Source organism: Eucyclogobius newberryi, unplaced genomic scaffold, assembly GCF_026437365.1.
Source record: "Eucyclogobius newberryi isolate DKJ021-1_F unplaced genomic scaffold, fEucNew1.0.hap1 SCAF_17, whole genome shotgun sequence".
Taxonomy (NCBI): domain Eukaryota; kingdom Metazoa; phylum Chordata; class Actinopteri; order Gobiiformes; family Gobiidae; genus Eucyclogobius; species Eucyclogobius newberryi.
The window spans coordinates 24,193,678-24,216,226 of NW_027315801.1; the positions used below are offsets into that span (position 1 = coordinate 24,193,678).

Sequence of the window (22,549 nt, forward strand, 5' to 3'; positions counted from 1 at the left end):
GAGCATTACTGCAGGTCGGATTATGCAATCATTGCTTTACTGAGCCTGATTCAACAACAGGCACCGACAGACAACGTTAAGCGGAGTGACTGTTGACATGTTTCAAAGGGGAAAACAAAAGTGGAATCGAGTCTGGAAGTTTGTGTTGCAAAGAGAGCTTAAGGTAAGATGTCAGCAAACATTTACACACAGTCACTATTTATGCTCGTGACAGACTCTCTGAGAAAGCTGCTTGAGACGTTTGTTTAGGTTCAGAGGCTTGAGAAACGTATACTTTTACTCCTAATTGAATATCTTAAGTTTATTATGGACTTATTATATGCTCAATCCTTTTGCAATCACATGTGGATGGAGGCTAGGGCTGGATCGCAATAGCACCGATGGCAACCACATCATTTCATCAGCAAACAGCAAACTATCCTGTCTTATTATGTAAAAAAACCTGCTAACCCTGCAGTTTAAACCTCTACAAACATCTTCGGAAATGCGTGGGATTCTTGTGTTAGTGCAGCAGTTCAGATTTCAGCCTTCTTTCAAAAGTCCTGGCTTAAAATGTGAACCGAGAACAGAATCCTACGATCGAAACGTAAACCTCTAATCGAATCACAATCGTGCAATTACTCCGAAGTAATGACACATATAGTTAAAAACATGACACAGAATACGCTGGGCAATCAGACCGCCTTTAGCTTCTCACTATCGTCTCCGTCGCGTAAATAACCGCGAGCCGCAGCGGGACACACATCTTTCCAAAGAGGCCCAACACCTGCTCTGCACTTTACTGCGCCTTTTTTGGAGAATCAAAGCACTTACATCACTCACTGGAAAAATGTTGTCAACCCAACAGAGAGCAGAGCCTGTGTGTCATATGTGTACGCGCTGTAAAGGGTCGTTAAAAAAAAAAGGACAAGATGAAGCCTCGCACACTGCAGAGGACTGGCAACATTTTTCCACATCAACCTTTTCTGACAGTCGCGTAACGAGTGAGACTTTTACAGCGGCTCATTAGAACACAGTGCATAAAAGACACACGTACCTTTTAATGTGCGGAAGATGATGTTCTCCTGGTGTATCTTTTATGAAGCTGTTGACAGCGGGGAGTCCATCTGTGGAACAAAACAATGCCGTTTGTGTGTGTCATTAAGAACGTGTTTTGGTGGCCGACCTGTTTGTTTCTGCTTCGATCCAAAGTGTTGATCCGAGCCATAAACGTTTGCGCACTGACTTGAGCCCGCTGCTGTTGTACATCGCATGTTTACATCGCGTTGGGTTATGGTGCTTTCCTTTGGACTCGCATGAACTTACCATAACCGCAGTCCTATCACTTGTAGTATTAAAACAAATATCTTACGGTCGAAAACGTTTGCAGATGCGTATCGTGCTGGAAAATTATTTTTAACGCGCCAGAGATCGTGACCAGCGATTGACCGCCGAAATGCGTACAGGAAATGGATAAAAAGATAAAAACTTGAATTAAAAAAGAAAAAAAACGTACCGATATATGGAAAGTCCACCTTTATAATGCATTAAAAGTAGTTAAGAATGATACTGCTAGTAACTACTTCATTGAGGGTTAGGAGTTAGTTTTAGGGTATTAAATAAGTAGTTAAGCCTGAATCGTTGAAAAACAATGTGTTGACTATGAATTAAGTCTTTGCTCATGCTTTATTAAGGCTTATAAAAGTGTAGTTATTACAACGTGTTACTGGGACGTTTTCAGTGCTATAAGAATATGGAAAAATAAAAGGCTTGAATCACTTATTAATAGCCTCTGATTATAATAACCAAATAATAATAATAATAGCCTGAATTGTTCATAATAAACAATTCATTAACTATGAATTAAGTCTTTGTTCACGCTTTATTAAGGCTTATAAAATAGTTTAAAGTGCTATACGAATAAGGAAAAATAATATTAATAGCGTCTAATTATAATAACCAAATAATAATAATAATTAATAATAATAACCTGAGGCCCGTGGACAAAAATAAATTCAAACATTATTTTCTGACCTAAAAGACAACAAACTGAGCTGTCATTCTGTTCGTTTGAGTCCACAACATCTCCATTATCACTTACAAACAAAAACGGTTGCACTTTGCGAGTTGGCCACGAACTTTCTAATTGAATTCGTCAAAAGTATAAAGTTGTTATCATCACAGCGTAAGCACGTCGACGCCACTACAAAGGACAAAACACCGCGCGACGCTACGCCTCGCCGCTATTGGTCAGCCGCCCCACGAGCGCACACAAAGCAATTAACAGCGCAAAGAATAAAACAACGCGGACACCTGTGCAGGAAGTCGGCGCGCGCGACTTCACGATCTTTGTGCAAAAGCGCGACGTCAACTCAAAAAACACACAAACAATCCCCGCAGTTTTCAAAGTAGTGCAACTCACGCATCCAGCTGCCGTCTGTCACCGCCGCTTTTACCCCCGTACCTTGTGATTCTTGTGAAGACGGCAGCCTCCGGTGGGGGGGGTGGAACTTTCACGCTTTCACTCCGGCGTAAACGTTAACATAGTCCGGGGGGGTGAACGCGAGTCCCGAGTGAGCATCCGCGCGCCGAAGCCCAGGCGTCTTATCACTATCACTCGCGCGCGGAGGAGACCGTGGCGGAACAGAACATGAGGAGGGGAAAGAAAAGGCTTTTGCGCTCGAGTCAAGTTCCACGGCGAGGAGGAGAAACAAAAAAACAAAAAAAAAGGAGAAGTCCGTCCCCTCCCGAGTCCCTGCCCCTGCTCTCTCTTCAACCTCCCGCTGACAGAAATAGCAAGCGAGGCGGGACCCACCCAAAAATAGCCTTGACTTCTTCTTCTTCTTCTTCTTCTTCTTCTTCTTCTTCTTCTTCTTCTTCTTCTTCTTCGTCTCCGCGGCGCAGACCTTTCGCGACTATTGTTGCGCCGGCGCTGACGGACGCTTATTGCGCACATGCCGCAGCCAATCAAGTGCGCGATAAACTTGCGCCACTCGCTTGACTCGTCGCGTTGCGTTAAAACGAATGGGGCAGATCGCGGTGGCGCCCTCTGCCGGTGTGACACGGACACTGGCGGGAAGGGGCAGATGAAAGCGCGAGTCTGTGGAGGTTTACGTCTTGACACGCAAATGATGCTACTCTAATACAAGACTTGTAAAGAGAAACGCAAAGATTTCATGCTTTAAAATGCTCTGGAGCTACTTTTAAACATCTTTATTGTTGCTTATAATTCAGCTTATGTTTTGCTTTAACCATATAGGGTAGTCGAATGTAACATGGCCTAAATTATTTATCTATAACGCTTATTTGTTGCCTATTGGAATAAAATACAGACAGAATTGTTCAGCAGGGCTACAGTCAACGTTTTTGAGAAGTTACTTGGAATCTTTCGGTGTTAAATGTCAATAGTGTGAAAAGCATTCATTTTTTCTTAGGGCTGAGGTTTATTTGGAATGTCTGTTTTGTCTCTGTTCACACTATTAAAATCATTTTTATACAATCAAGGTCATAGTCTTTTTTAAGCCAAAGAATAGACTAAAATAAAAGCATGTTTTTGTTTTTCATTTTTCATTATTTTTTTCTATTGCACTGGAAAAATCTTGGAAAAACTCAGTCTTTCCTGTAAGTGGGCTTGCATCTCCACAAACCTGACCCGTAAATGTTGTCCCTTTGGCTGTAATATTCCACATGGCATAAAACCTGCAGATAACATGCTCCAGAAAGTGAAATAATTAACTATAAGACAACAGTTGAATTGAAAACCATATGAAATATAAAGAAATTAAAATGATCATACATTTTACACACTATATCAATTTGGTATTTTATTTACATTTTTTTGACTTTATTGGTCATCAAATTGGCAACAAGTCCATCTAAGATAAGATAAGATAAGCCTTTATTTGTCCACACAATGGGGAAATTTAGATGCTGCAACGCAAGTAGATACAGGAGTAAAGGAACAGAGTTATAGGAAGCTTTAAAAAAAAAAAAAAAAACATTGAAAAACTCTTATAAACAAAACTCTTAAAGACAAAACCTCTCATATTCTTAATAAGGAATAGAAAGAAAAAATAAAAATAACTAAGACAAAAATAATAATAAAAGTGGCAAAAGTAAACGCTCTTATTTACAGCAGTTATATGCACATGAATATGACATAACATTATCGCGTATGAAAACATTATTACGTATCTACTGTATGTTCTATAAGCCATTGCCTGGGACTAACAATTACCCATGTGTCTTTAGACATAAATCCCTGCACTGTCGCACTGAACAGGTCACTCCAACATCAGAGTCAGTCAAGCAAACAGAACATACCTGAGATTCTTGTCATATCAGGCTTCAACTTGCTCATAAAAGGACAAAAATATCCTGCAGAAAGTTCCTTTTCAGCGCCTTTGTCAAACACGAGGACACGTCATGTTTACATCTAAAAAAAACACATCCGTATTCCTTTTAACCGCATGACATGTTATTATCACACCGTTCAAGAGCCGTTTCTGCCGTTAAAGCCTTGCACAGGGAATTCCAGCCCAGTTTATAGGAGGAAGTCAGGCATCCTGTGTGAGTAAATCACGCTCAATTACACCGCAGATAATAGAGTGCGAGCGCGGGTGACGTACGGCGGCGGTCCTGTCACTTTGCTTTTCTGATCATCCACATATTTCCTTTGGAGCAACAGGCTGTTTACTGTTTATGAGCTCCGACACACGGGGTCATGGACATTCCTCAGGCGGCGCATGACGACCAGCGTGACTTCAGACAACACTTTCTATCCAAAAAACAGACACGTCTTACGTTACATGGCAGGAGGAAAAGCCAATGTCACAAATGACTAAAAAAAAGTCATTTGTGACACACCTCAGAGTGGTATAAAGGTCTAAAGACAAAGTTCAGAGTGGTATAAAGCTCTAAAGACACACCTCAGAGTGGTATAAAGCTCTAAAGACACAGCTCAGAGTGGTATAAAGCTCTAAAGACACAGCTCAGAGTGGTATAAAGCTCTAAAGACACAGCTCAGAGTGGTATAAAGCTCTAAAGACACAGCTCAGAGTGGTATAAAGCTCTAAAGACACAGCTCAGAGTGGTATAAAGCTCTAAAGACACAGCTCAGAGTGGTATAAAGCTCTAAAGACACAGCTCAGAGTGGTATAAAGCTCTAAAGACGCAGCTCAGAGTGGTATAAAGCTCTAAAGACGCAGCTCAGAGTGGTATAAAGCTCTAAAGACGCAGCTCAGAGTGGTATAAAGGTCTAAAGACACAGCTCAGAGTGGTATAAAGCTCTAAAGACACACCTCAGAGTGGTATAAAGCTCTAAAGACACAGCTCAGAGTGGTATAAAGCTCTAAAGACACAGCTCAGAGTGGTATAAAGCTCTAAAGACACAGCTCAGAGTGGTATAAAGCTCTAAAGACACAGCTCAGGGTGGTATAAAGCTCTAAAGACACAGCTCAGAGTGGTATAAAGCTCTAAAGACGCAGCTCAGAGTGGTATAAAGCTCTAAAGACGCAGCTCAGAGTGGTATAAAGCTCTAAAGACGCAGCTCAGAGTGGTATAAAGCTCTAAAGACGCAGCTCAGAGTGGTATAAAGCTCTAAAGACGCAGCTCAGAGTGGTATAAAGCTCTAAAGACGCAGCTCAGAGTGGTATAAAAACAAAAGTCAATGATTTGGAGCGAGCAAATGAAATGCAAAATAATAATAGAGAAATTAATGATGAATGTGAATACAAATGCACTGAAAGAATGTAATGTTGGATTATCTATCTGTTTAGACAGTTATGTATCTGTCTTTACAGTAGTTGGCACCGGCCCCACACAAACAAGCGGAATGACGCATGTGGATTCGAAATAAAACACTAATTGGTTTCCACTAATTGCAATGTGGGGGGAAAACTCGAACAAACACAATGTAGATGTTGACTAATGCCAAAATGATTTTAGCAATACAGTAATTAGTGTAGGACGTAGTTTAGAAAGAAGAAAAAAAAGAGAAGAAAGTCTAATAGCTATTGATTAAGACTGCGCACAGGAAAAAGAAAAAAACTGAAAAAAACATCTTACATTTTCTCACAGAACAGAAAAGGTTTATTTCCCCCCCACTTAAAGTCTGCGACCGTTTTTTTCTCACTCGTTGCTTGTGCGCTTGCTCTTTTCCGATCTCAGTTTTGGGTCATGTTTGATAGCAATACCGAAACCTCAAAGTGTGCGTCTGTGCGCTTCAACTGGATCCTCTTGTCACCCTCAGGTGCCTCAGTCGACAGGGGGAACCCGGCACATTTCCCAAACAGCCGTGTTGCAGGTGCGTGGGCGCGCGGGTCGACACGGGCACGCATGTATGTGAACGGGAGAGTGTTTATTATACGCGCTGAGTCCATTCAATTACACAATCTCTAGAGCATCGTCTGAATCACATCCGGTTTTGAGCTGAAAATAACCAAACCGCAGGGTGAGAAAAGCAGCGCAGCAGAAAACACCCTCAGGTACAGGCCGAGGCGCACACTCAGCCTCGCACTGGTCACTTAAACAACACTGACCCAATTCCACTGCCTTTCCAGGATTTATTTTAGTATATGTATATATCAATGTGTCAGAGCTCAAGGCATAACTCATGTTCTACAAAACTCGATTGTGCAATGTCTGTGGTCGATAATGCAATATAGGTAGAATCATATGGGAAGTTGCGTTTGATTCTATAATAATCTTGAGTTAAGTTGGTTTTTAACTGCTGGTACTCAGTGTCATGCATATTTTGAAGATTATGAAAATGAATGCTATAGAACTTGTTAGAAATGGTGAGCCTACATCATGAAGCAGCTGTTGCATATTTACCACCAAACTGCAAAGAACTGAGATTTTCCTGTTCAAATGCTTGTTGTACAATTCATTTGATGCATCCCTTTTACAGCAAAGAAGACGTGTTATATATTTAGTATAAAACTATAACATATGTGGATCAGTATTTAAATTTAAGATCTTTGGGTGTCATCAAAGGCGATGTATACATCCATTTTTAATAATCATATAAAAAAGCTTAATAATAGAAAAGGGTCCATTGACTTTGTCAATGGACACTTTGAAAATGTAAAATGTAAACTTAATGTAAACTTACTTAAAAGTAAGCGCATAGAAGCGGGCGGAGCTAGGGGGTGGGTGAAAACAGAACTTTCCTGAGCAATCAAGCCTCAAATGCAGAACAATACAGGATAACTCAAACATGCAGAATCAATCAAAAAAATATAAATAAACTAAATTAAACTAATGATGAGGGAATACCATTGTAACACAAGCTAAAAAAAAGCATATTTCTTCTTCTTCTTCTTCTTTGGTGTTTTATGGCGTTTGGTATCCAAGTGTTACATTACCGCCACCCACTGTAGTTGCACGTATTAAACTTTATTCTTTAGACTTGATTTACCATATCCGTTTCATGTGAATTCCCATTCCCCTCGACATCCGTGCATCGTGGCAGGTGATCTCTCTGTGCCCTCATGTTATCATCCACACTTTCAAACAGGTCATGCACCGTTTGTGTACATCTCAAGACACGTAGACACGCTCTAATCTCTGATGGCTCTTGAGCGGCTTCGGGGCATTTCAAAAACATCCTAAAATGCTAAACTAAAGTGCATTTCAAACAGCAAAGATTCAGCCAGCCCTTCGCCACACAACACACAAAACAAACTCGACCTCAACTACCATCCGTTAAACTTAAAAGGGTTCACTACATGCGAGTGGGTGGAGAACATTAACAAACCTCTAATTATTTTTACATGCGGCGACGCGCTGAATAAACACAACCCACACCATGTATTTTGACCCTGTATTCAACTTATCAGATATTTTCAAATACAACAATGTATTTTCTGCATTCATGGTTTTCCGTTAGAGCAGGAATCGTAATCCCGCTCGAAATAGCAGTAACTGTAATTGTTGACAATCGCGATTTCTGCAGAAGCGCCGAGTGAAAATAGCAGCGTGACGTGCGGTGTTCTCGGTGACAGAGGATGTGGTCAACGGCGCTCACTACAGACTCTCACCTGCAGAAGAGAGACGCTGTGCACGAGTCACCGCGCAGACACGGCCAAAACCTGCAGCAAACCTAAACATTTCAACGCTTTTCTTTTGTCCGGGTCCGTTCACACATGAATCACAGACCATCCCAGACAAATTGGAGAGCATTATATTGAGTGATGACGCAGATTATGTCACTGGCGGTAAAAGGGAGTGCACGGACAGGCAACACCCAATGTGCTTTGAACAAAAGGTGAATATTTTTGTTGCTGTCATTGTTGCTGCGTTAATGTAATCATAAGTTATGCAAGGCATTTGGGCATAGGACATTGTTGCTAGGTGGCCAGATAATAACATTACAATTCACAGAGTTGTTGCAGGTATTAGCTGTAAAACATTGCTTTTAATTCAAGATACGTAGAATACAATGTACCGTATTTTCCGGACTATAAGTCGCACCAGCCAAAAAAGGCATAATAGAGTTGCACTGGAGTATGAAATGCGTTTGCAAGTGTGAAAATAACAAATAATATCACATATAAGTCGCTCCAGAGTATAAGTATAAGTATATAAGTATAAATATAAGTCGCACTGTTGAGCATACTTGCAGATGGAGCAAAGCCATGTGTTACCTGCGTGATCAGTGAATGTGTTGTTGTGTTGTAATGAGCATGCGCAATAAATGGTCAGTAGTGTTGCTTTTTCCCTCAGACCAAAGAGACGACGGTTGTCTGTATTTTTTCCCCCGAACCACATTGGTGACTACAAAACGATAGACTGCTGCAGAATGTCTAACGTAACAGGTTATGGGCCCAGTTATATCATGGAAGAGCAGAAAACAGCAAACGGTAGCATTATCCACATGCGAAGCTGAGTATATGGCGCTAGCAGCCACTACTCAAGAAAGTATGTATCTTGTACAACTACTTGGAGGAATAGATAGTTGTAACCAGCATACACCAGTCAAGATATTTGAGGACAACCAGGGGGCGATAGCTTTATCAAAGAACCCAGTTTGCAGACAGAGAAGCAAACATATAGACATAAAGTACCATTTTGTACGGTCTGCACACGCAGAAGGTAAAATATGTATAGAATATTGCCCTACTGCAAACATGGTAGCTGATGTCCTTACCAAGCCTTTGACAAAAGCTAAGTTTGAAAGTTTTAAGGGATATTTGTTTGGGAAGTAATGTTGAACATTGCTAATATACCAAATGTTTTATTTTAAAGTTGTTTTGAAATGTTTAGAACTTTGCCAGTATGCCAAGTGTTTTATTTTGGGGTTATATATTTTTGTTTACTATATGAGAACTATACACATGTCTTTGAGTGGGAGTGTTGAGCATACTTGCAGATGGAGCAAAGCCATGTGTTACCTGCGTGATCAGTGAATGTGTTGTTGTGTTGTAATGAGCATGCGCAATAAATGGTCAGTAGTGTTGCTTTTTCCCTCAGACCAAAGAGACGACGGTTGTCTGTATTTTTTCCCCCGAACCACATTGGTGACTACAAAACGATAGACTGCTGCAGAATGTCTAACGTAACACGCACCCAAAACTATGAAAAAAGGTGCAACTTATAGTCCGGAAAATACGGTATACGTTTTAGGTGCACTCAGGTGAAAGTTGAGCGCCTGCTTGTCGCTATGGAGTTGCTATTGCTTTGCCTGGAATCTCTCACAGTATGTTATTAAACTTATCCCTCACTTCACAGGTCAGATCTGGGGAAAAGCGACCCCTAACTCACTTGAAGTATGCATGTTTTCCAAGGTATTTTTTAGCAATATAAATACATGTCATTGAAATGCATTATAGATTAGTTTAATGCCACACAACGGAACATTCAGGCAAAACAGTAACATTATGCAATTGGGGATTCTCCAGCTGCAATTAAATTCAATGTGTCATCTCAAATCTTTTTTCAGACACAAACGTGGTTAATACAAAAACAGAATGCACTATTAAAGTTGTACTACCCAATTGTTTTACTCCTAAATTAGTCCATTCTGTTTTCTCCCCAGAAAGTGTGTGGTGAAATCACACTGCTACACGCTGTCCTCATCTAATTAGGACACATTTTGGAACTTGTAAAAAGCCTTGATATTGGGATGAAAGCTGATTGGCTGTGCAGTGGTGGTCCACCCCGCTTCAGTTTTTTTCCATCCGCAAAAGCTGTTCTAAAGCTGCGCGAGTAGATACAAAAACCTGAATACAAGAGATGGAACAAAGAGTTTGTGAATGTTGGAACAAGTACATTTAAGAAAATGTTCAGAAAATGTTCATATAGCAGTTATGTAGTTCTAATGGGGAACAAAACACGAATCACTAATGTTTCGCCTCGGCATGTAGAACTCAATACCAATGAGAAGATCACTAGTATTCTGGATTGTTAGATAAGAACACAGTCATTCACCTGTGCCATACTGACGGAGGGGAAATGCCTGAAGGTAATGCATCGTGGCGAGTGCAAATTCCATTCAAAAACTCAAATCTCTTGTATCCGACACAATGCAAACAATGGAACTGAGGCCGCAGTCGTTGAGGGGAAATGTAGGGGGGGAACTCTTTGGATTAAACTGACCAGGCTGAGGACAAAAGAAGATGGCAGAGAGGCGAGGAGAAATACTGAGTGCACTGGAATAATGTTTGGCCGCGGTCTGCCAGCGGGGTCCTTCCCTTTAAGAAGCACTGGGGAATGTGCGGAATGCAGAGAGGAGATGAAAAGGACGGAGGTAAGGAAAGGAGAGAGGAGAGAGAAGAGGAGGGCCGAGGCTGGGAACAGAGCAGAGAAATGTGAGCTGCAAGACACACGGAACACGAGACGAGCAGAAGAAAGGGAAATATTTAAGAGAATATGAGACGGGGTTTGTGCTTTGGATCATGGAGTGGTTATACAAGTGATGAAGGTCAAGGATAAAAGAGATAATACTACAGTAGAATGAATCGACAACATAAACAATGCTTGATTTTAAGGTGTTTTTCACATTTTTTCAAGAAATCTTAACGTTATAATAAAGAATATCAAAAGTTACTCTGTCCTATTTTGTGGGAATATCAGGATTTAGTGAAATAAAACATTTACCACCTCAAAAAATTATTGATTCCATGGAAATAAAAAATATATAGTTTCTTGACATACTGTTGAATATTATAGCAACAGTAACAACATCTCCAAGTTGCTTCAGAGCAATACAATTATTTTTTAAAAGTCCAAATTTTTATTATGATCTGTTTTTGGGCTATAAAGTTACGTTTTGGGGCTTTAATCAATTAAAATGTATTGAGTGCATGGTTAGATACATATAGAATTTGTTTAAATAAAGTGAAATATCTACATTAAATAAAACTGAAAGAAGAATTTCAGTCACATTTTCTCTAGTCAAAGTGAATCAAATCTTTCACAAATCAAATCTTGAAAAACATGAAAAACACAGAAAACGAGAACAGTCAAATGTAACATGTAGGAGTGATCAGTTCTCAATCTGCTATTTATCTGACGCAAACACTCTTTTTCCATCCCATTCATTTTAGTAAAACAATGCTCACTGAATGGAAAAAGACCTGTGCATAAAATCCCCACACAATGTCATTAAGGATGGAGATGTTTCCACAGAGTCCAGCGAGTCTCAACACATCTCCACATCGAGCTGCTGCTGACTGACAAGTTCCATGATGAATATTCAGATGTTTAGAATCACGGAAAAGCAACATGCAACTTTTAACTCAATGGATCAATATTAGTCTTACTTTATTGGAGCTATTAAACACAACTAAACATGTAAACAAGTCAAATATAGTGCTGCTCCGTGGTCGACACTTTGCTGAATGTCCTCCCTGCTCTTCTCCCACATTTCACACTATACTGTAATATCAAATAAAGCATAAAAAATAAACATAAAATAAAGAACTAAGAAAAATAATTTATTATTGTTTGGATATATATCTGAAAGTAAAATTTCGGCAACACTTTAGAGTCAAGTGTCATAGATATTAATAAAAATTAGTTACATGTTAATATAGGCATTTACAAGTCATTAATAACGTTTGTAGACAGCCTTTGCCTTATAACTTTCAATAAGCCATTAAAAAATAATACTTAATTGTTTTTAATGCCTTCTTTCGGGTAATGTTAAGATTATTAATTCAATCAGTAATTGTGATTATTCAAGTCACAATATAATAGTAAGAATGAAAACATTTTACTTGTGAGAATTTTAAAAGCAAAAATACATATTTTTTATTCAATCTATTGTCCAAACAATACATCTATATATAGTTGTGGATACTAAAAATACTTTAAATGCAAACAGTGTGCAGTGGTCTAATTTTTGTTAAAACTTCCTGCTTTTACAAGACACCATTTGGCGAAAAACACTAAATTGGCAATTATAAAAAAAGGTACTCCAGCTTTAAGGACAATGTGTTTTTTTCTTTCCTGTCTTAAAAAACACTTTTTATCTGTTTGATTTGTCACATACCTACTTTATTTTATCTCTCTTATATATTAGATTTTTTTAAAACTGAGTAATAGTAATGTGTTACTATTGAAAATTACCAGTTCTCTGTTGTTTGGTCATGATCTCAGTAATCGTGAATAATCGTTAAATGATGATGCTTTTTTTCCACAATATTTACTGTAGTTCACTGACGGCACTGATTTGAACTAAACCGACACACAAATATCTGACATTTCTCAAGGGTCAAAGGTCCCAAAAGAGATAAATATGGGCACAGTTTGCTTACCACTCATCCTAAATCATTAGTTTAAAAATGTTGCAAAATCCCACTGGAAAAGAAGGAGTATCCCTCAAACCCGGAGGATGTTTGAAGTAAGTCTGAGTTGTTTTCAACCCAAACAACAGAGCCCCGGCAACCACAGAAAACCCCCTCTGCATTTCACGCACATGTACATGCTTAAGTGCGTATATATTCAGCCACTAATCAAATCAAAATGTACCAAAAGACGCCCACCATTTTCTACAGCAACAAGAGGAGCTGCGTGAGCGTCGGAAACAGCAGCAGCGCGCAGACAAAAATAGGTCCAAACGCAGCAGAATGTCTCTCGGTTTCAGCCTTTCTACTCTCAGATGTGCACGTCTTTGCTTCAGAGCTGTAGGTCACCAGCTGGAAACATGGACCAGAAATGGAAAGAAGAGTTGAAACGGATTGATGGAAGAAAATCTCACAAAACTATAAATAGGTAAAAAAAAATACAGTTTGAGTGTTGACGAATTTGAGAAAAAAATCATCTTAATTTGAAGGTGCACTTTGTCACTGCCACTTTCTTGTCCCCATGGAGACGTTATTGCTTTGCTTGAAATGTTCCTCATATGTCATTAATAGAGACAAAGCAGGAAACGCCGCCAGGCCACGTTTACAGATCAGCTCTGTGAAGGGGCAGCCTCGTTGTAGAGGTCTTTTTGAGCAGTAAAAACACTTGTAATTTTATAATGCCAATATGTTTAATGCCATATAGTGGAACATTTCATACAAAGCAATTACATCGCCAAGGAAATAAACCGGTAGAAAGAAAAAAGAGCATGTTTATTTTGTTGTAAATCATGTGATGAAAGAGTCAACCAGTTTACAAAACTGTCCTGACAAACATTTTACTATTGAATTGATTTTTCAAAAATGTTAACGTAAAAAAAATCTTAAAAAAACAACTGAAAAAACAATTACTCAACTGCTTTTAAACAAATGGATGGATAAGCTCACTAATACATTTTATTTGAATAGCTGCATTCTCTTCCAACTAAGGTCATTGTTTTTGTCTTCCAATTAATAAAACTACTTTTTCCACTGCCTGAAAGTACTTCGTGCAGCTTTAGAAGCCACACATTTTAGGCAAGACTCGACTCGTAAACAAAAGTCATCTGACCAGAGCAGTAGCATGTTTACGGCACACTTTTAGAAACCTGTCGTTTTAAAGGTTACGCAGGAGTAATTGCTGTCTTAGTAAAGTAAGCATAGCGTGGGCCAGTTTACCCGTTCCTGTAAACTCCAGCTAAATTTAAGCTCTAGACTCATTCAGTACAATGGACACTGTTTTACACCAGAAAACATGTTTATTTTAAACATTAAACATGTGGATAAAAAAAAATGTAATTTTTAATAATATAATAATATATATTTATAAATATAATAATAATGTTCTTGTAATTGAGTACTGACCAGTATTAATCCCAGTGCATTTCATCTGCTCCTTAATATACATACAAATACACATATAATGGCAATGCACTGCTTGCTTTGATTGTCCAGAGAAAATGCAGTTTAAAACAATATATTTCAGCTTTAAACTGTTTAATTAATCAAGATTTGTTCAAAAAAAAAAAAAGGCTTCTAAATACCTATTAAAAGTAACTAGCGCTTTAAAAATAGTATTTTTCATTCAACGTTTTAACTTTTGCTGCAGTAAATCTTTGACAGCAGTACTTGTTCTTGTAATAGAGTACATTTTTAGCCAACTGTACTTTTACTTATAAGTATAAAGCTTCAGCGCTGTTTCCATCAGTGGAAACGAATAAGCAGCTCATTCCGTGGGTTTCATTAAGACTGAAATCAGAAAATACACTAGAAAAAACTAAATATCACCCAAAAGGAAAGTTTAGATCAATATCAGACGGTTTAGTCAAAGATAAACACTACTTGGCTGAGTGGGATGGATAGAGAATTATTATGGCTATGCTGTTCCTATTTACGTACTTTAAATTGATGTTGAAGTTAATCTAAAGTCTCTCCCAAACTGAGGCAAATTCATATTATTTTCGTGTCAGGGAAAGGCATTTTAATATGTTTATTGGTTATGTTTATCAAAAATTAAAAAGCGTTTACGATATTTTGATACCATTTAATTTCATTTATCATTGTGATCCACACACACAGCTCTATTATTGCTTATATCGCCTTTAAGTGGTAACTGTTTCTCTTGAGAGTTTACACTTCCCTATCATTGGTTAAATCCAGAGTGAGTGACAGAGGCTGACCAATAGTGGCAGTGGGCGGGGAAAAGAAGGCAGCACGTGTCTGTTTTGAGCACAGAGCTGCATTAAAAGTACTGAATCATATTTTAACAACCTTTCCAAATTGGCAGTCTTAGTTAGCGTCATCGCAGCTTGATTTGATGTTGTTATATCGCCAATAAGCAGACGAATCCGCTGCTTGGGGCCCCGAAGCCACCAGAGGGCCCCCAAAAGCACCTACATTTTCTATTACAAACGATAGAAATGTTGCATTGCATTTCAAATTAAAACATTCATCACCTTGGTATTTCTATGCGACAATACAAACATAGTCAATCGATGATGGTTACAGATGTGCTAAGAGCTAAACCTGAGCGACAGTAACGTGGCGAGGGCCCCCTGAATGCTTGGACCGGCCCTGCATAGCACCCATTCCTTTTACCACTACAATTACATCAGGACAACCCTAAAACAGCCATAAATATCAAATTGACAGCTAAACAAATGCCACATTACGGTACATAACATCGCTAAGAAATGCTGTCATCGTTTGACCTCATGACCAATCACTACAGGCAAAACTCTTTTGAAGAATCTTCCAGTTTGATTGACACGTCAGATAGCACAGATAGTGGCCCTTCAGCTGAGCTCAACCGCCATTTGTCCGTGTCATGGTGATGGATGGGGCGTAGTTTTGGGTGAGGAACCGTTGTTTTCTTTTTTGTTTTCACTGAAAGTCAAGACACTTCGGACTTGTGGGAATCTCGCAGAGCGGGGAGCGAGACAGATGGGTTTTGCTGGCAGGATATCCTGTTCTAAGCTGTGCCCGCCGTGACCTCCGACCCCTCTTGACCTCTGAACCGATCATACTTTAAGATCACATAGTCTAATCGCAGTCAAAGTCACCGTCTTTTTACCCAAGCTCTCTCCCACGTCCGCGGCGCTCTCACAGGTGTCACGTTGTTTGGAGTCGGCCACTAGAAGCTCTTGAGATACTGACATGATGGATGCACTTTTGAATTGCATGTGTGATACATTTGAGAACAGTGGATCTCATTACTGCATTTTTAAATTGAGGAAAACATCAAATCCATATTCATTACAAGAAATGAATCTCATGGAATATGTAAAAGGCAGAAACTACATAAAAAGAAAGCAAGTTACTCGAAACTTTCATCTGGAGTCATCTGGACAATGTGTTCAAAATCAAGATGTTTCGACTTCCATCTGAATGTCATTTTCAATCTAAGGAGTTGATCTGAGAAGGTGGACTTGATTTTGCTCTGAGCTGAATTGTCTTAAATCTAGCTTCTCAGACCAACTCCTTCAGATTGAAAATGACTTTTGGATGTAAGTCGAATCGTCTTGACTTTTAAGACATTGTCCATGTAATTATCTATGAAAATTTTGAAAAACACAAATGAGAGATTACATCGACTCGGATGGAGGTCCACAAGATAAAAGTGATGGATTTCTTATCAATTTGAAAATGTAAACTTTTCTCTCAGTCCAAATAAGTAACTTTACCATTCCTTTATTTTGTAACACCTAGAATTTGGCTAAATAAAAAGGATCTGGAATACAAATCACTTTTGGAATTTGCATGTAATTGGTGAAGGTTAATAACATTGGCATGGCAACACTAAGAGAAAACTCCTCTTGGTGAACCCTCACTTGCCCTGCGCTGGAAGCCATTAGCTGATGACGGCTTATTTGTGTTTTGATAAGCTCCACAGCGCCACTGCAGCCTGTGTGGCCGGAGGTGATGCTAACACAACATTGGCTGTGATTAGAGGAATAATTAGCCAATCATACACTGCCCTCAGAGCCAACCCCGAGGTCAGAGGGTTAGAGGCACAAAGGGCATGACTTCCCAGGTGGTTTCCCACGGCGACCAGTCTGTCATTAAAAACCAAAAGGGATGCATTATGAAGCTAATGCCTGTGGTTATTTGATCTTTGCATCAAAACAAACTCAAAGTCCCTTTTGGAACACACACACACACACACACACACACACACGATGAGTCCTTGTAGCGCATATAACTATCAACTAATTAGAAAAATATAGACTTCTGAAATTCAACATAAGCCAATGAGTGTGTTTACATCCAAATAACCTGGTTATGAGCAGTATTATGACTATGGCGTTAGCATGTGCTCAGAGAAACCCTGTTTACATGTGGACTGCGAGTATTCTGGATATTTATCGTGGTAATTATTGCAACTGTGGCACAGATAAGGCCAGGAGATAAACATTTTAGCAATATTGCACACTTATGACTTTTTAGTATGTTTCAAAAGGACAATATACAATCAAACAGGAACATGAGACTAAAGAGCACAGTCACAACTTCAGTAAAAGGCGTTTTAACAGTGGAAAAATATACTTTCAATTGAATCCGAGAGCAACACAGACAGTCACATAACTTACTTTACTGTTAAAAGTTGGCTATATTGTACAGTGGATGATTGATTTGTGTTATGATGATCGAAAAAGACAAATGAACCCTGCGTAAATTCAGCCTGGAAGACCTAACTCCATCCATCTACATCAAGGCCACCATGGAAGGACCCCTCTCCCCAGCGCCATCATCGCACTCAAGCGGGCGCCCGCCTGTCCGTCTGTGAGAGTCAGATCCCTCACTTCACCATGGACTCTTACAGGTTTCTGCGCTTATCCCAAAGAGGTTATGCAGTTTTTCCTGGCCAAAGAAGGAGGGTGAAAGGTCAGGGGGCGTCTGCGTCATGGCCCTCGCACCTGCTCCTCATCCCCAATCAACGCTCTGCAGTGACTCCTCCCCGCTCCAATCGGCAGAAGGCGGCCACATTTAAGCCCTCAGGCAGATGGCTCGGCCGCTCAAACCGTACTGCGACTGATATTATGTCAGAGTTCATATCAGATGACCCTCCATGTTCCTCTCACGGGGGCCCCGGGCCCTCCCGCGGTCCTCCGGCTTCGGAAGAGCGCACCCACCTGACCCGGAAGAGCTGAGCCGGCTCGCCGCGTCCTCTCATTACGAGAACTCCTCACTTTCGCTCGAAACGCTTCCCATCCACCAGCCGCGCGCCCCGCAGCACGAACCAGGAATCATCAGCCGCTCCGCGCACGCTGCTGTGCCGCGGCGCCTCTCCTCCGCATCGAGCGTCGGGACGTCTCCTTCACGTGGCTCCTCCCGCGCCACAGCGTCTCTCCACCGGATCACGCTGACACCGGGTCCAGCTTCATCGCTCAGCAGCTCCAGAACACGCTCTTCTCCACGTCAGGCTCCAACACGCGTCAGCGCTCTCTGTCCTCGACTCCAGGGGGCCTGTCCCAGGCCCGCCGCTGGCCATACGGGGCCCCTAGGCCGAACGCCCAGCGATGTCCCCAGTCGAAATTAAGTATTTTTACATTGTCTTCATCTCGCGAATATTGCTTGAATCACATCTTTAGCAAGATTTCAAGGTTCTCAACTACGGTGTCTCCAACAATCTAACTTACCTTTCATTTTTCCATTCCTAACGTCCTTGCCCCGCCCTCCCACCTCACGCACGCTGCTCCCTGTGGAGCAGATCGAGGCAGCTCCATGCATTGTACATATTGTGCCATTCATTCCTTTTAGGGCTCTTATTCAGCTCTGTCCAATCTCATTCATTGGAAAAGGTATCTGCTCCTCAGCTTTCCCAAACACTCTATGGGTTTATTAATAAATAGATAATATAAATAATCAATAAAATTAAATAAAATTCACAGCACGTCTCACTCATATTCACGAGAAATGGGTCCATGTTTCCAGTCCGCGGGCACACCACAATCCCCCGGTCCAAAAGACAACCGTTACGTCGCATCATGTACTATATATATTCCCACGTTATATATCCACGTTATATATCAAAATATCCCACGTTACACCGTGGGCGCATGACGGTGCGGCCATCTATGTACAATCTTCCCAAGTTTTCAGGGCAGCTTCCATTCTGGAGCACCCTTCTATAGCCCGAAAGTACGGTAATTCTAGTCATGCTACACTCACTGTTATATTGCTAAGCGACCAGCGCAAGCGCCGCACAAAAAAATAAAAAAATAAAAGCGCCACGCGATTCAATTCAAACTGCCTGTCAAGCCGGCTTACTCGCGCATGCGCGTATCAGGAGTTGCAGCACCGGTCCAGTCTGTCCAGCCCCACAGACTGTTCCTTAACTGTCCCTCTCCCTGGAATCTGCCCGCTCCGGGCCCCTCTGGTTGTTTTCATGGGCCAAATCTGTTCCTCCAAGGCCATCTTGCTTCAGAGTTCATTCCACACTGCGTGACCTGGCTAGCTTCGCCCCCTCCCCTCTCGACTCATCTGTTTGGTGACTGCGTCGGTCCCACCTCCCTTCCGGTTCCGCCTCCTCCACGAGTGGAATGGTATTTAATTTTTCCATGACAAATCATTCCGTCTCCGACTCCCGGCGCTTTTACACGGACGCTCCGCCTCCTCTGGTTGGGGGGGTATTAAAACTCCTTTATAATCTAAGGCCTGCCGGCACCTGCCGTCTACCGGCACTCTCAGCCCACGTTCTGCCGTCTACCGGCACTCTCAGCCCACGTTCTGCCGTCTACCGGCTCTCTCAGCCCACGTTCTGCCGTCTACGGGCTCTCTCAGCCCACGTTCTGCCGGCGCTTCTAGTTCTACGCGCTGCCGCCTGCTGGCGCTCTCCTGTCCACGCTCTGCCGCCTGCCGGCGCGCTCCTGTCCACGTTCTGCCGCCTACCGGCGCGCTCCTGTCCATGCTCTGCCGCCTACCGGCGCGCTCCTGTCCACGCTCTGCCGCCTGCCGGCGCGCTCCTGTCCACGCTCTGCCGCCTGCCGGCGCACTCCTGTCCACGCTCTGCCGCCTGCCGGCGCGCTCCTGTCCACGCTCTGCCGCCTGCCGACGCTTCCAGGTCTACGCACTGCCGCCTGCCGACGCTTCCAGGTCTACGCTCTGCCGCCTGCCAGCGCTTCCAGGTCTACGCTCTGCCGCCTGCCGGCGCTTCCAGGTCTACGCTCTGCCGCCTGCCGGTGCTTCCAGGTCTACGCTCTGCCGGTGCTTCCAGGTCTACGCTCTGCCGGCGCTTCCAGGTCTACGCTCTGCCGCCTGCCGGTGCTTCCAGGTCTACGCTCTGCCGGTGCTTCCAGGTCTACGCTCTGCCGGCGCTCTCTCGTCCACGCTCTGCCGCCTGCCGACGCTCTCTCGTCCACGCTCTGCCGCCTGCCGGCGCTCTCCTGTCCACTCCGCCGTCTGCCCCGGCGCACTGCCTGCACGCTCCGCCGTCTGCCCCGGCGCACTGCGTGCACGCTCCGCCGTCTGCCCCGGCGCACTGCGTGCACGCTCCGCCATCTGCCCCGGCGCACTGCGTGCACGCTCCGCCGTCTGCCCCGGCGCACTGCGCGCGCGCGCAACTGTGTGCACGCTCCGCCGTCTTCCCCGGCGCACTGCGCGCGCAACTGTGTGCACGCTCCGCCGTCTTCCCCGGCACGCGCGTGCGCGTGCAACTGCGTGCACGCTCCGCCGTCTGCCCCGGCGCACTGCGTGCATCCTCTGCCGTTCGGCGGCGCTTCCAGGTCTACGTTCTGCTGTCCTGCCGGCGTTTCCAGGTTCCACGTTTTGCCGGCGCTTTCAGGTCTACGTTCTGCCGGCGTTTCCAGGTTTACGTTCTGCCGGCGCTTCCAGGTTTACGTTCTGCCGGCGTTTCCAGGTTTACGGTCTGCCGGCACTATCCTGTCCACGCTCCGCCGTCTGCCGGCGCTATCCTGTCCACGCTCCGCCGTCTGCCAACACCTCCACTTCCCGTCGTCTGCCGCCTCCTTTGTTTTTGGGGGGTATTAGAAGTCTATCATGTAACTTTCAAATCCCTAAAGGCAAAACCCCTGCATCTCTTAGCCGCACACGTGGCTCATTCTGCCTCTTAGAGCTTCGGCTAAACTCGCAATCGGGTCAAACTACGGCGGACCTCATCCCCGGTGCTCCTGACTCCAGGAGGCCAGCCCATGACTGCAGCACCCTGGTTTCGGAAATATCCGAGGGTAACATTGATCCCATGCAATCTGCCCTCTCGTCTTCACACCCGGCACTGGTTTAGAATAGGAGCCGCTACATCCGCGGCCACTCAGGGCATATCCTCCACAGCCCTCTAACAACTCGGGCCCTTCTGCTCGTGTGTTCGTTCCTACCTGCCTCTGATCTTGGTGGCTCAACGCCCCTCGCATCTCTAGTAAGTCTGGTCTCGCAACAAATACTGGTGGTGGTTCATATCCCTCATTACCTGTCCCCTAGCAGCATCCTCTTGCTCTCCCCGTGTCTACGTCATTTCTTATCTACTCCCAGGTGCTTCATATTCCTGTCCCCGGTCCTTCACCACATGTCCGTAAATAGAGGCCTCCATTTCAGACGCTTCGAGTTTTCAGGGCATCGCCCCCTACTCTCCCCGTCACTACGCATCCGCCCCTCTCGGACGTGATCAATGGCGGCCTCGTGGCCTGACCAGTCTACTCTATATTAAGTATTCGCTGTCATGTTCTTTCTGAGTATCAGTAATAACCTTGGCACACAGCTGCTCAGACCCCGGGTTTTTGGGGGGAGACATCTAATACAAATAGATCATGGAGTGCCCATGATTGCAACGTCTTCCGCCGGGGTCTGAGCGCCAAATAACTCGCAAATAAAGCTTGCTCAACAGTCCATTCTCGTGGTCTCTTTGTCTCTCCAGGGTGAAATGAAGCCTGCGTAAATTCAGCCTGGAAGACCTAACTCCACCCATCTACATCAAGGCCACCATGGAAGGACCCCTCTCCCCAGCGCCATCATCGCACTCAAGCGGGCGCCCGCCTGTCCGTCTGTGAGAGTCAGATCCCTCACTTCACCATGGACTCTCCCAGGTTTCTGCGCTTATCCCAAAGAGGTTATGCAGTTTTTCCTGGCCAAAGAAGTAGGGTGAAAGGTCAGGGGGTGTCTGTACCATGGCCCTCGCACCTGCTCCTCATCCCCAATCAACGCTCTGCAGTGACTCCTCCCCGCTCCAATCGGCACAAGGCGGCCACATTTAAGCCCTCAGGCTGATGGCTCGGCCGCTCAAACCGTACTGCGACCCACCACCTCCCCAGCTCCTCCTCTACATTCCCCTCATCCTCTACCTTTTCTCCACATCTACCACCACCAGTCTCCAGGCTCCGGGGGGAGACATCTAATACAAATAGATCATGGAGTGCCCATGATTGCAACGTCTTCCGCTGAGCGCCAAATAACTCGCAAATAAAGCTTGCTCAACAGTCCATTCTCGTGGTCTCTTTGTCTCTCCAGGGTGAAATAAACAGCCCAAGAAGTATGAGTCTGAAATGAGTTGCTCCTGCCAAATGTTTCTTTAGTTTGTACATGCTCAGTACAGCGCTCATGTTGAGAAATCTGCATACTAGGTTTACATGCCACAGTTTTCTGGATACTATCAGAATATCCCAGTGAGACTATCCTGGTCGCTCATAACCAGGATAATGAAATCAGGGCACTGTGTTTACATGGACACACACAAAACATTGATACTTAAAAAATCATAACCAGTTTATTCATGCGCATGTAAACACACCCAA

The 22,549-nt window shown here is 43.2% G+C and overlaps 1 protein-coding gene across 1 annotated transcript in view; it reads right to left on the minus strand.

The window, feature by feature from the left end:
• The window catches only part of hdac7a (histone deacetylase 7a), a 71,857-nt gene that overhangs the window by 46,092 nt on the left and 3,216 nt on the right, over positions 1–22,549 (minus strand). The window contains exon 2 of the mRNA XM_072449544.1: positions 1,037–1,106. The gene's annotated coding sequence lies outside the window, so the exon portion shown is untranslated. The remainder of the gene's footprint in view (positions 1–1,036; positions 1,107–22,549) is intronic.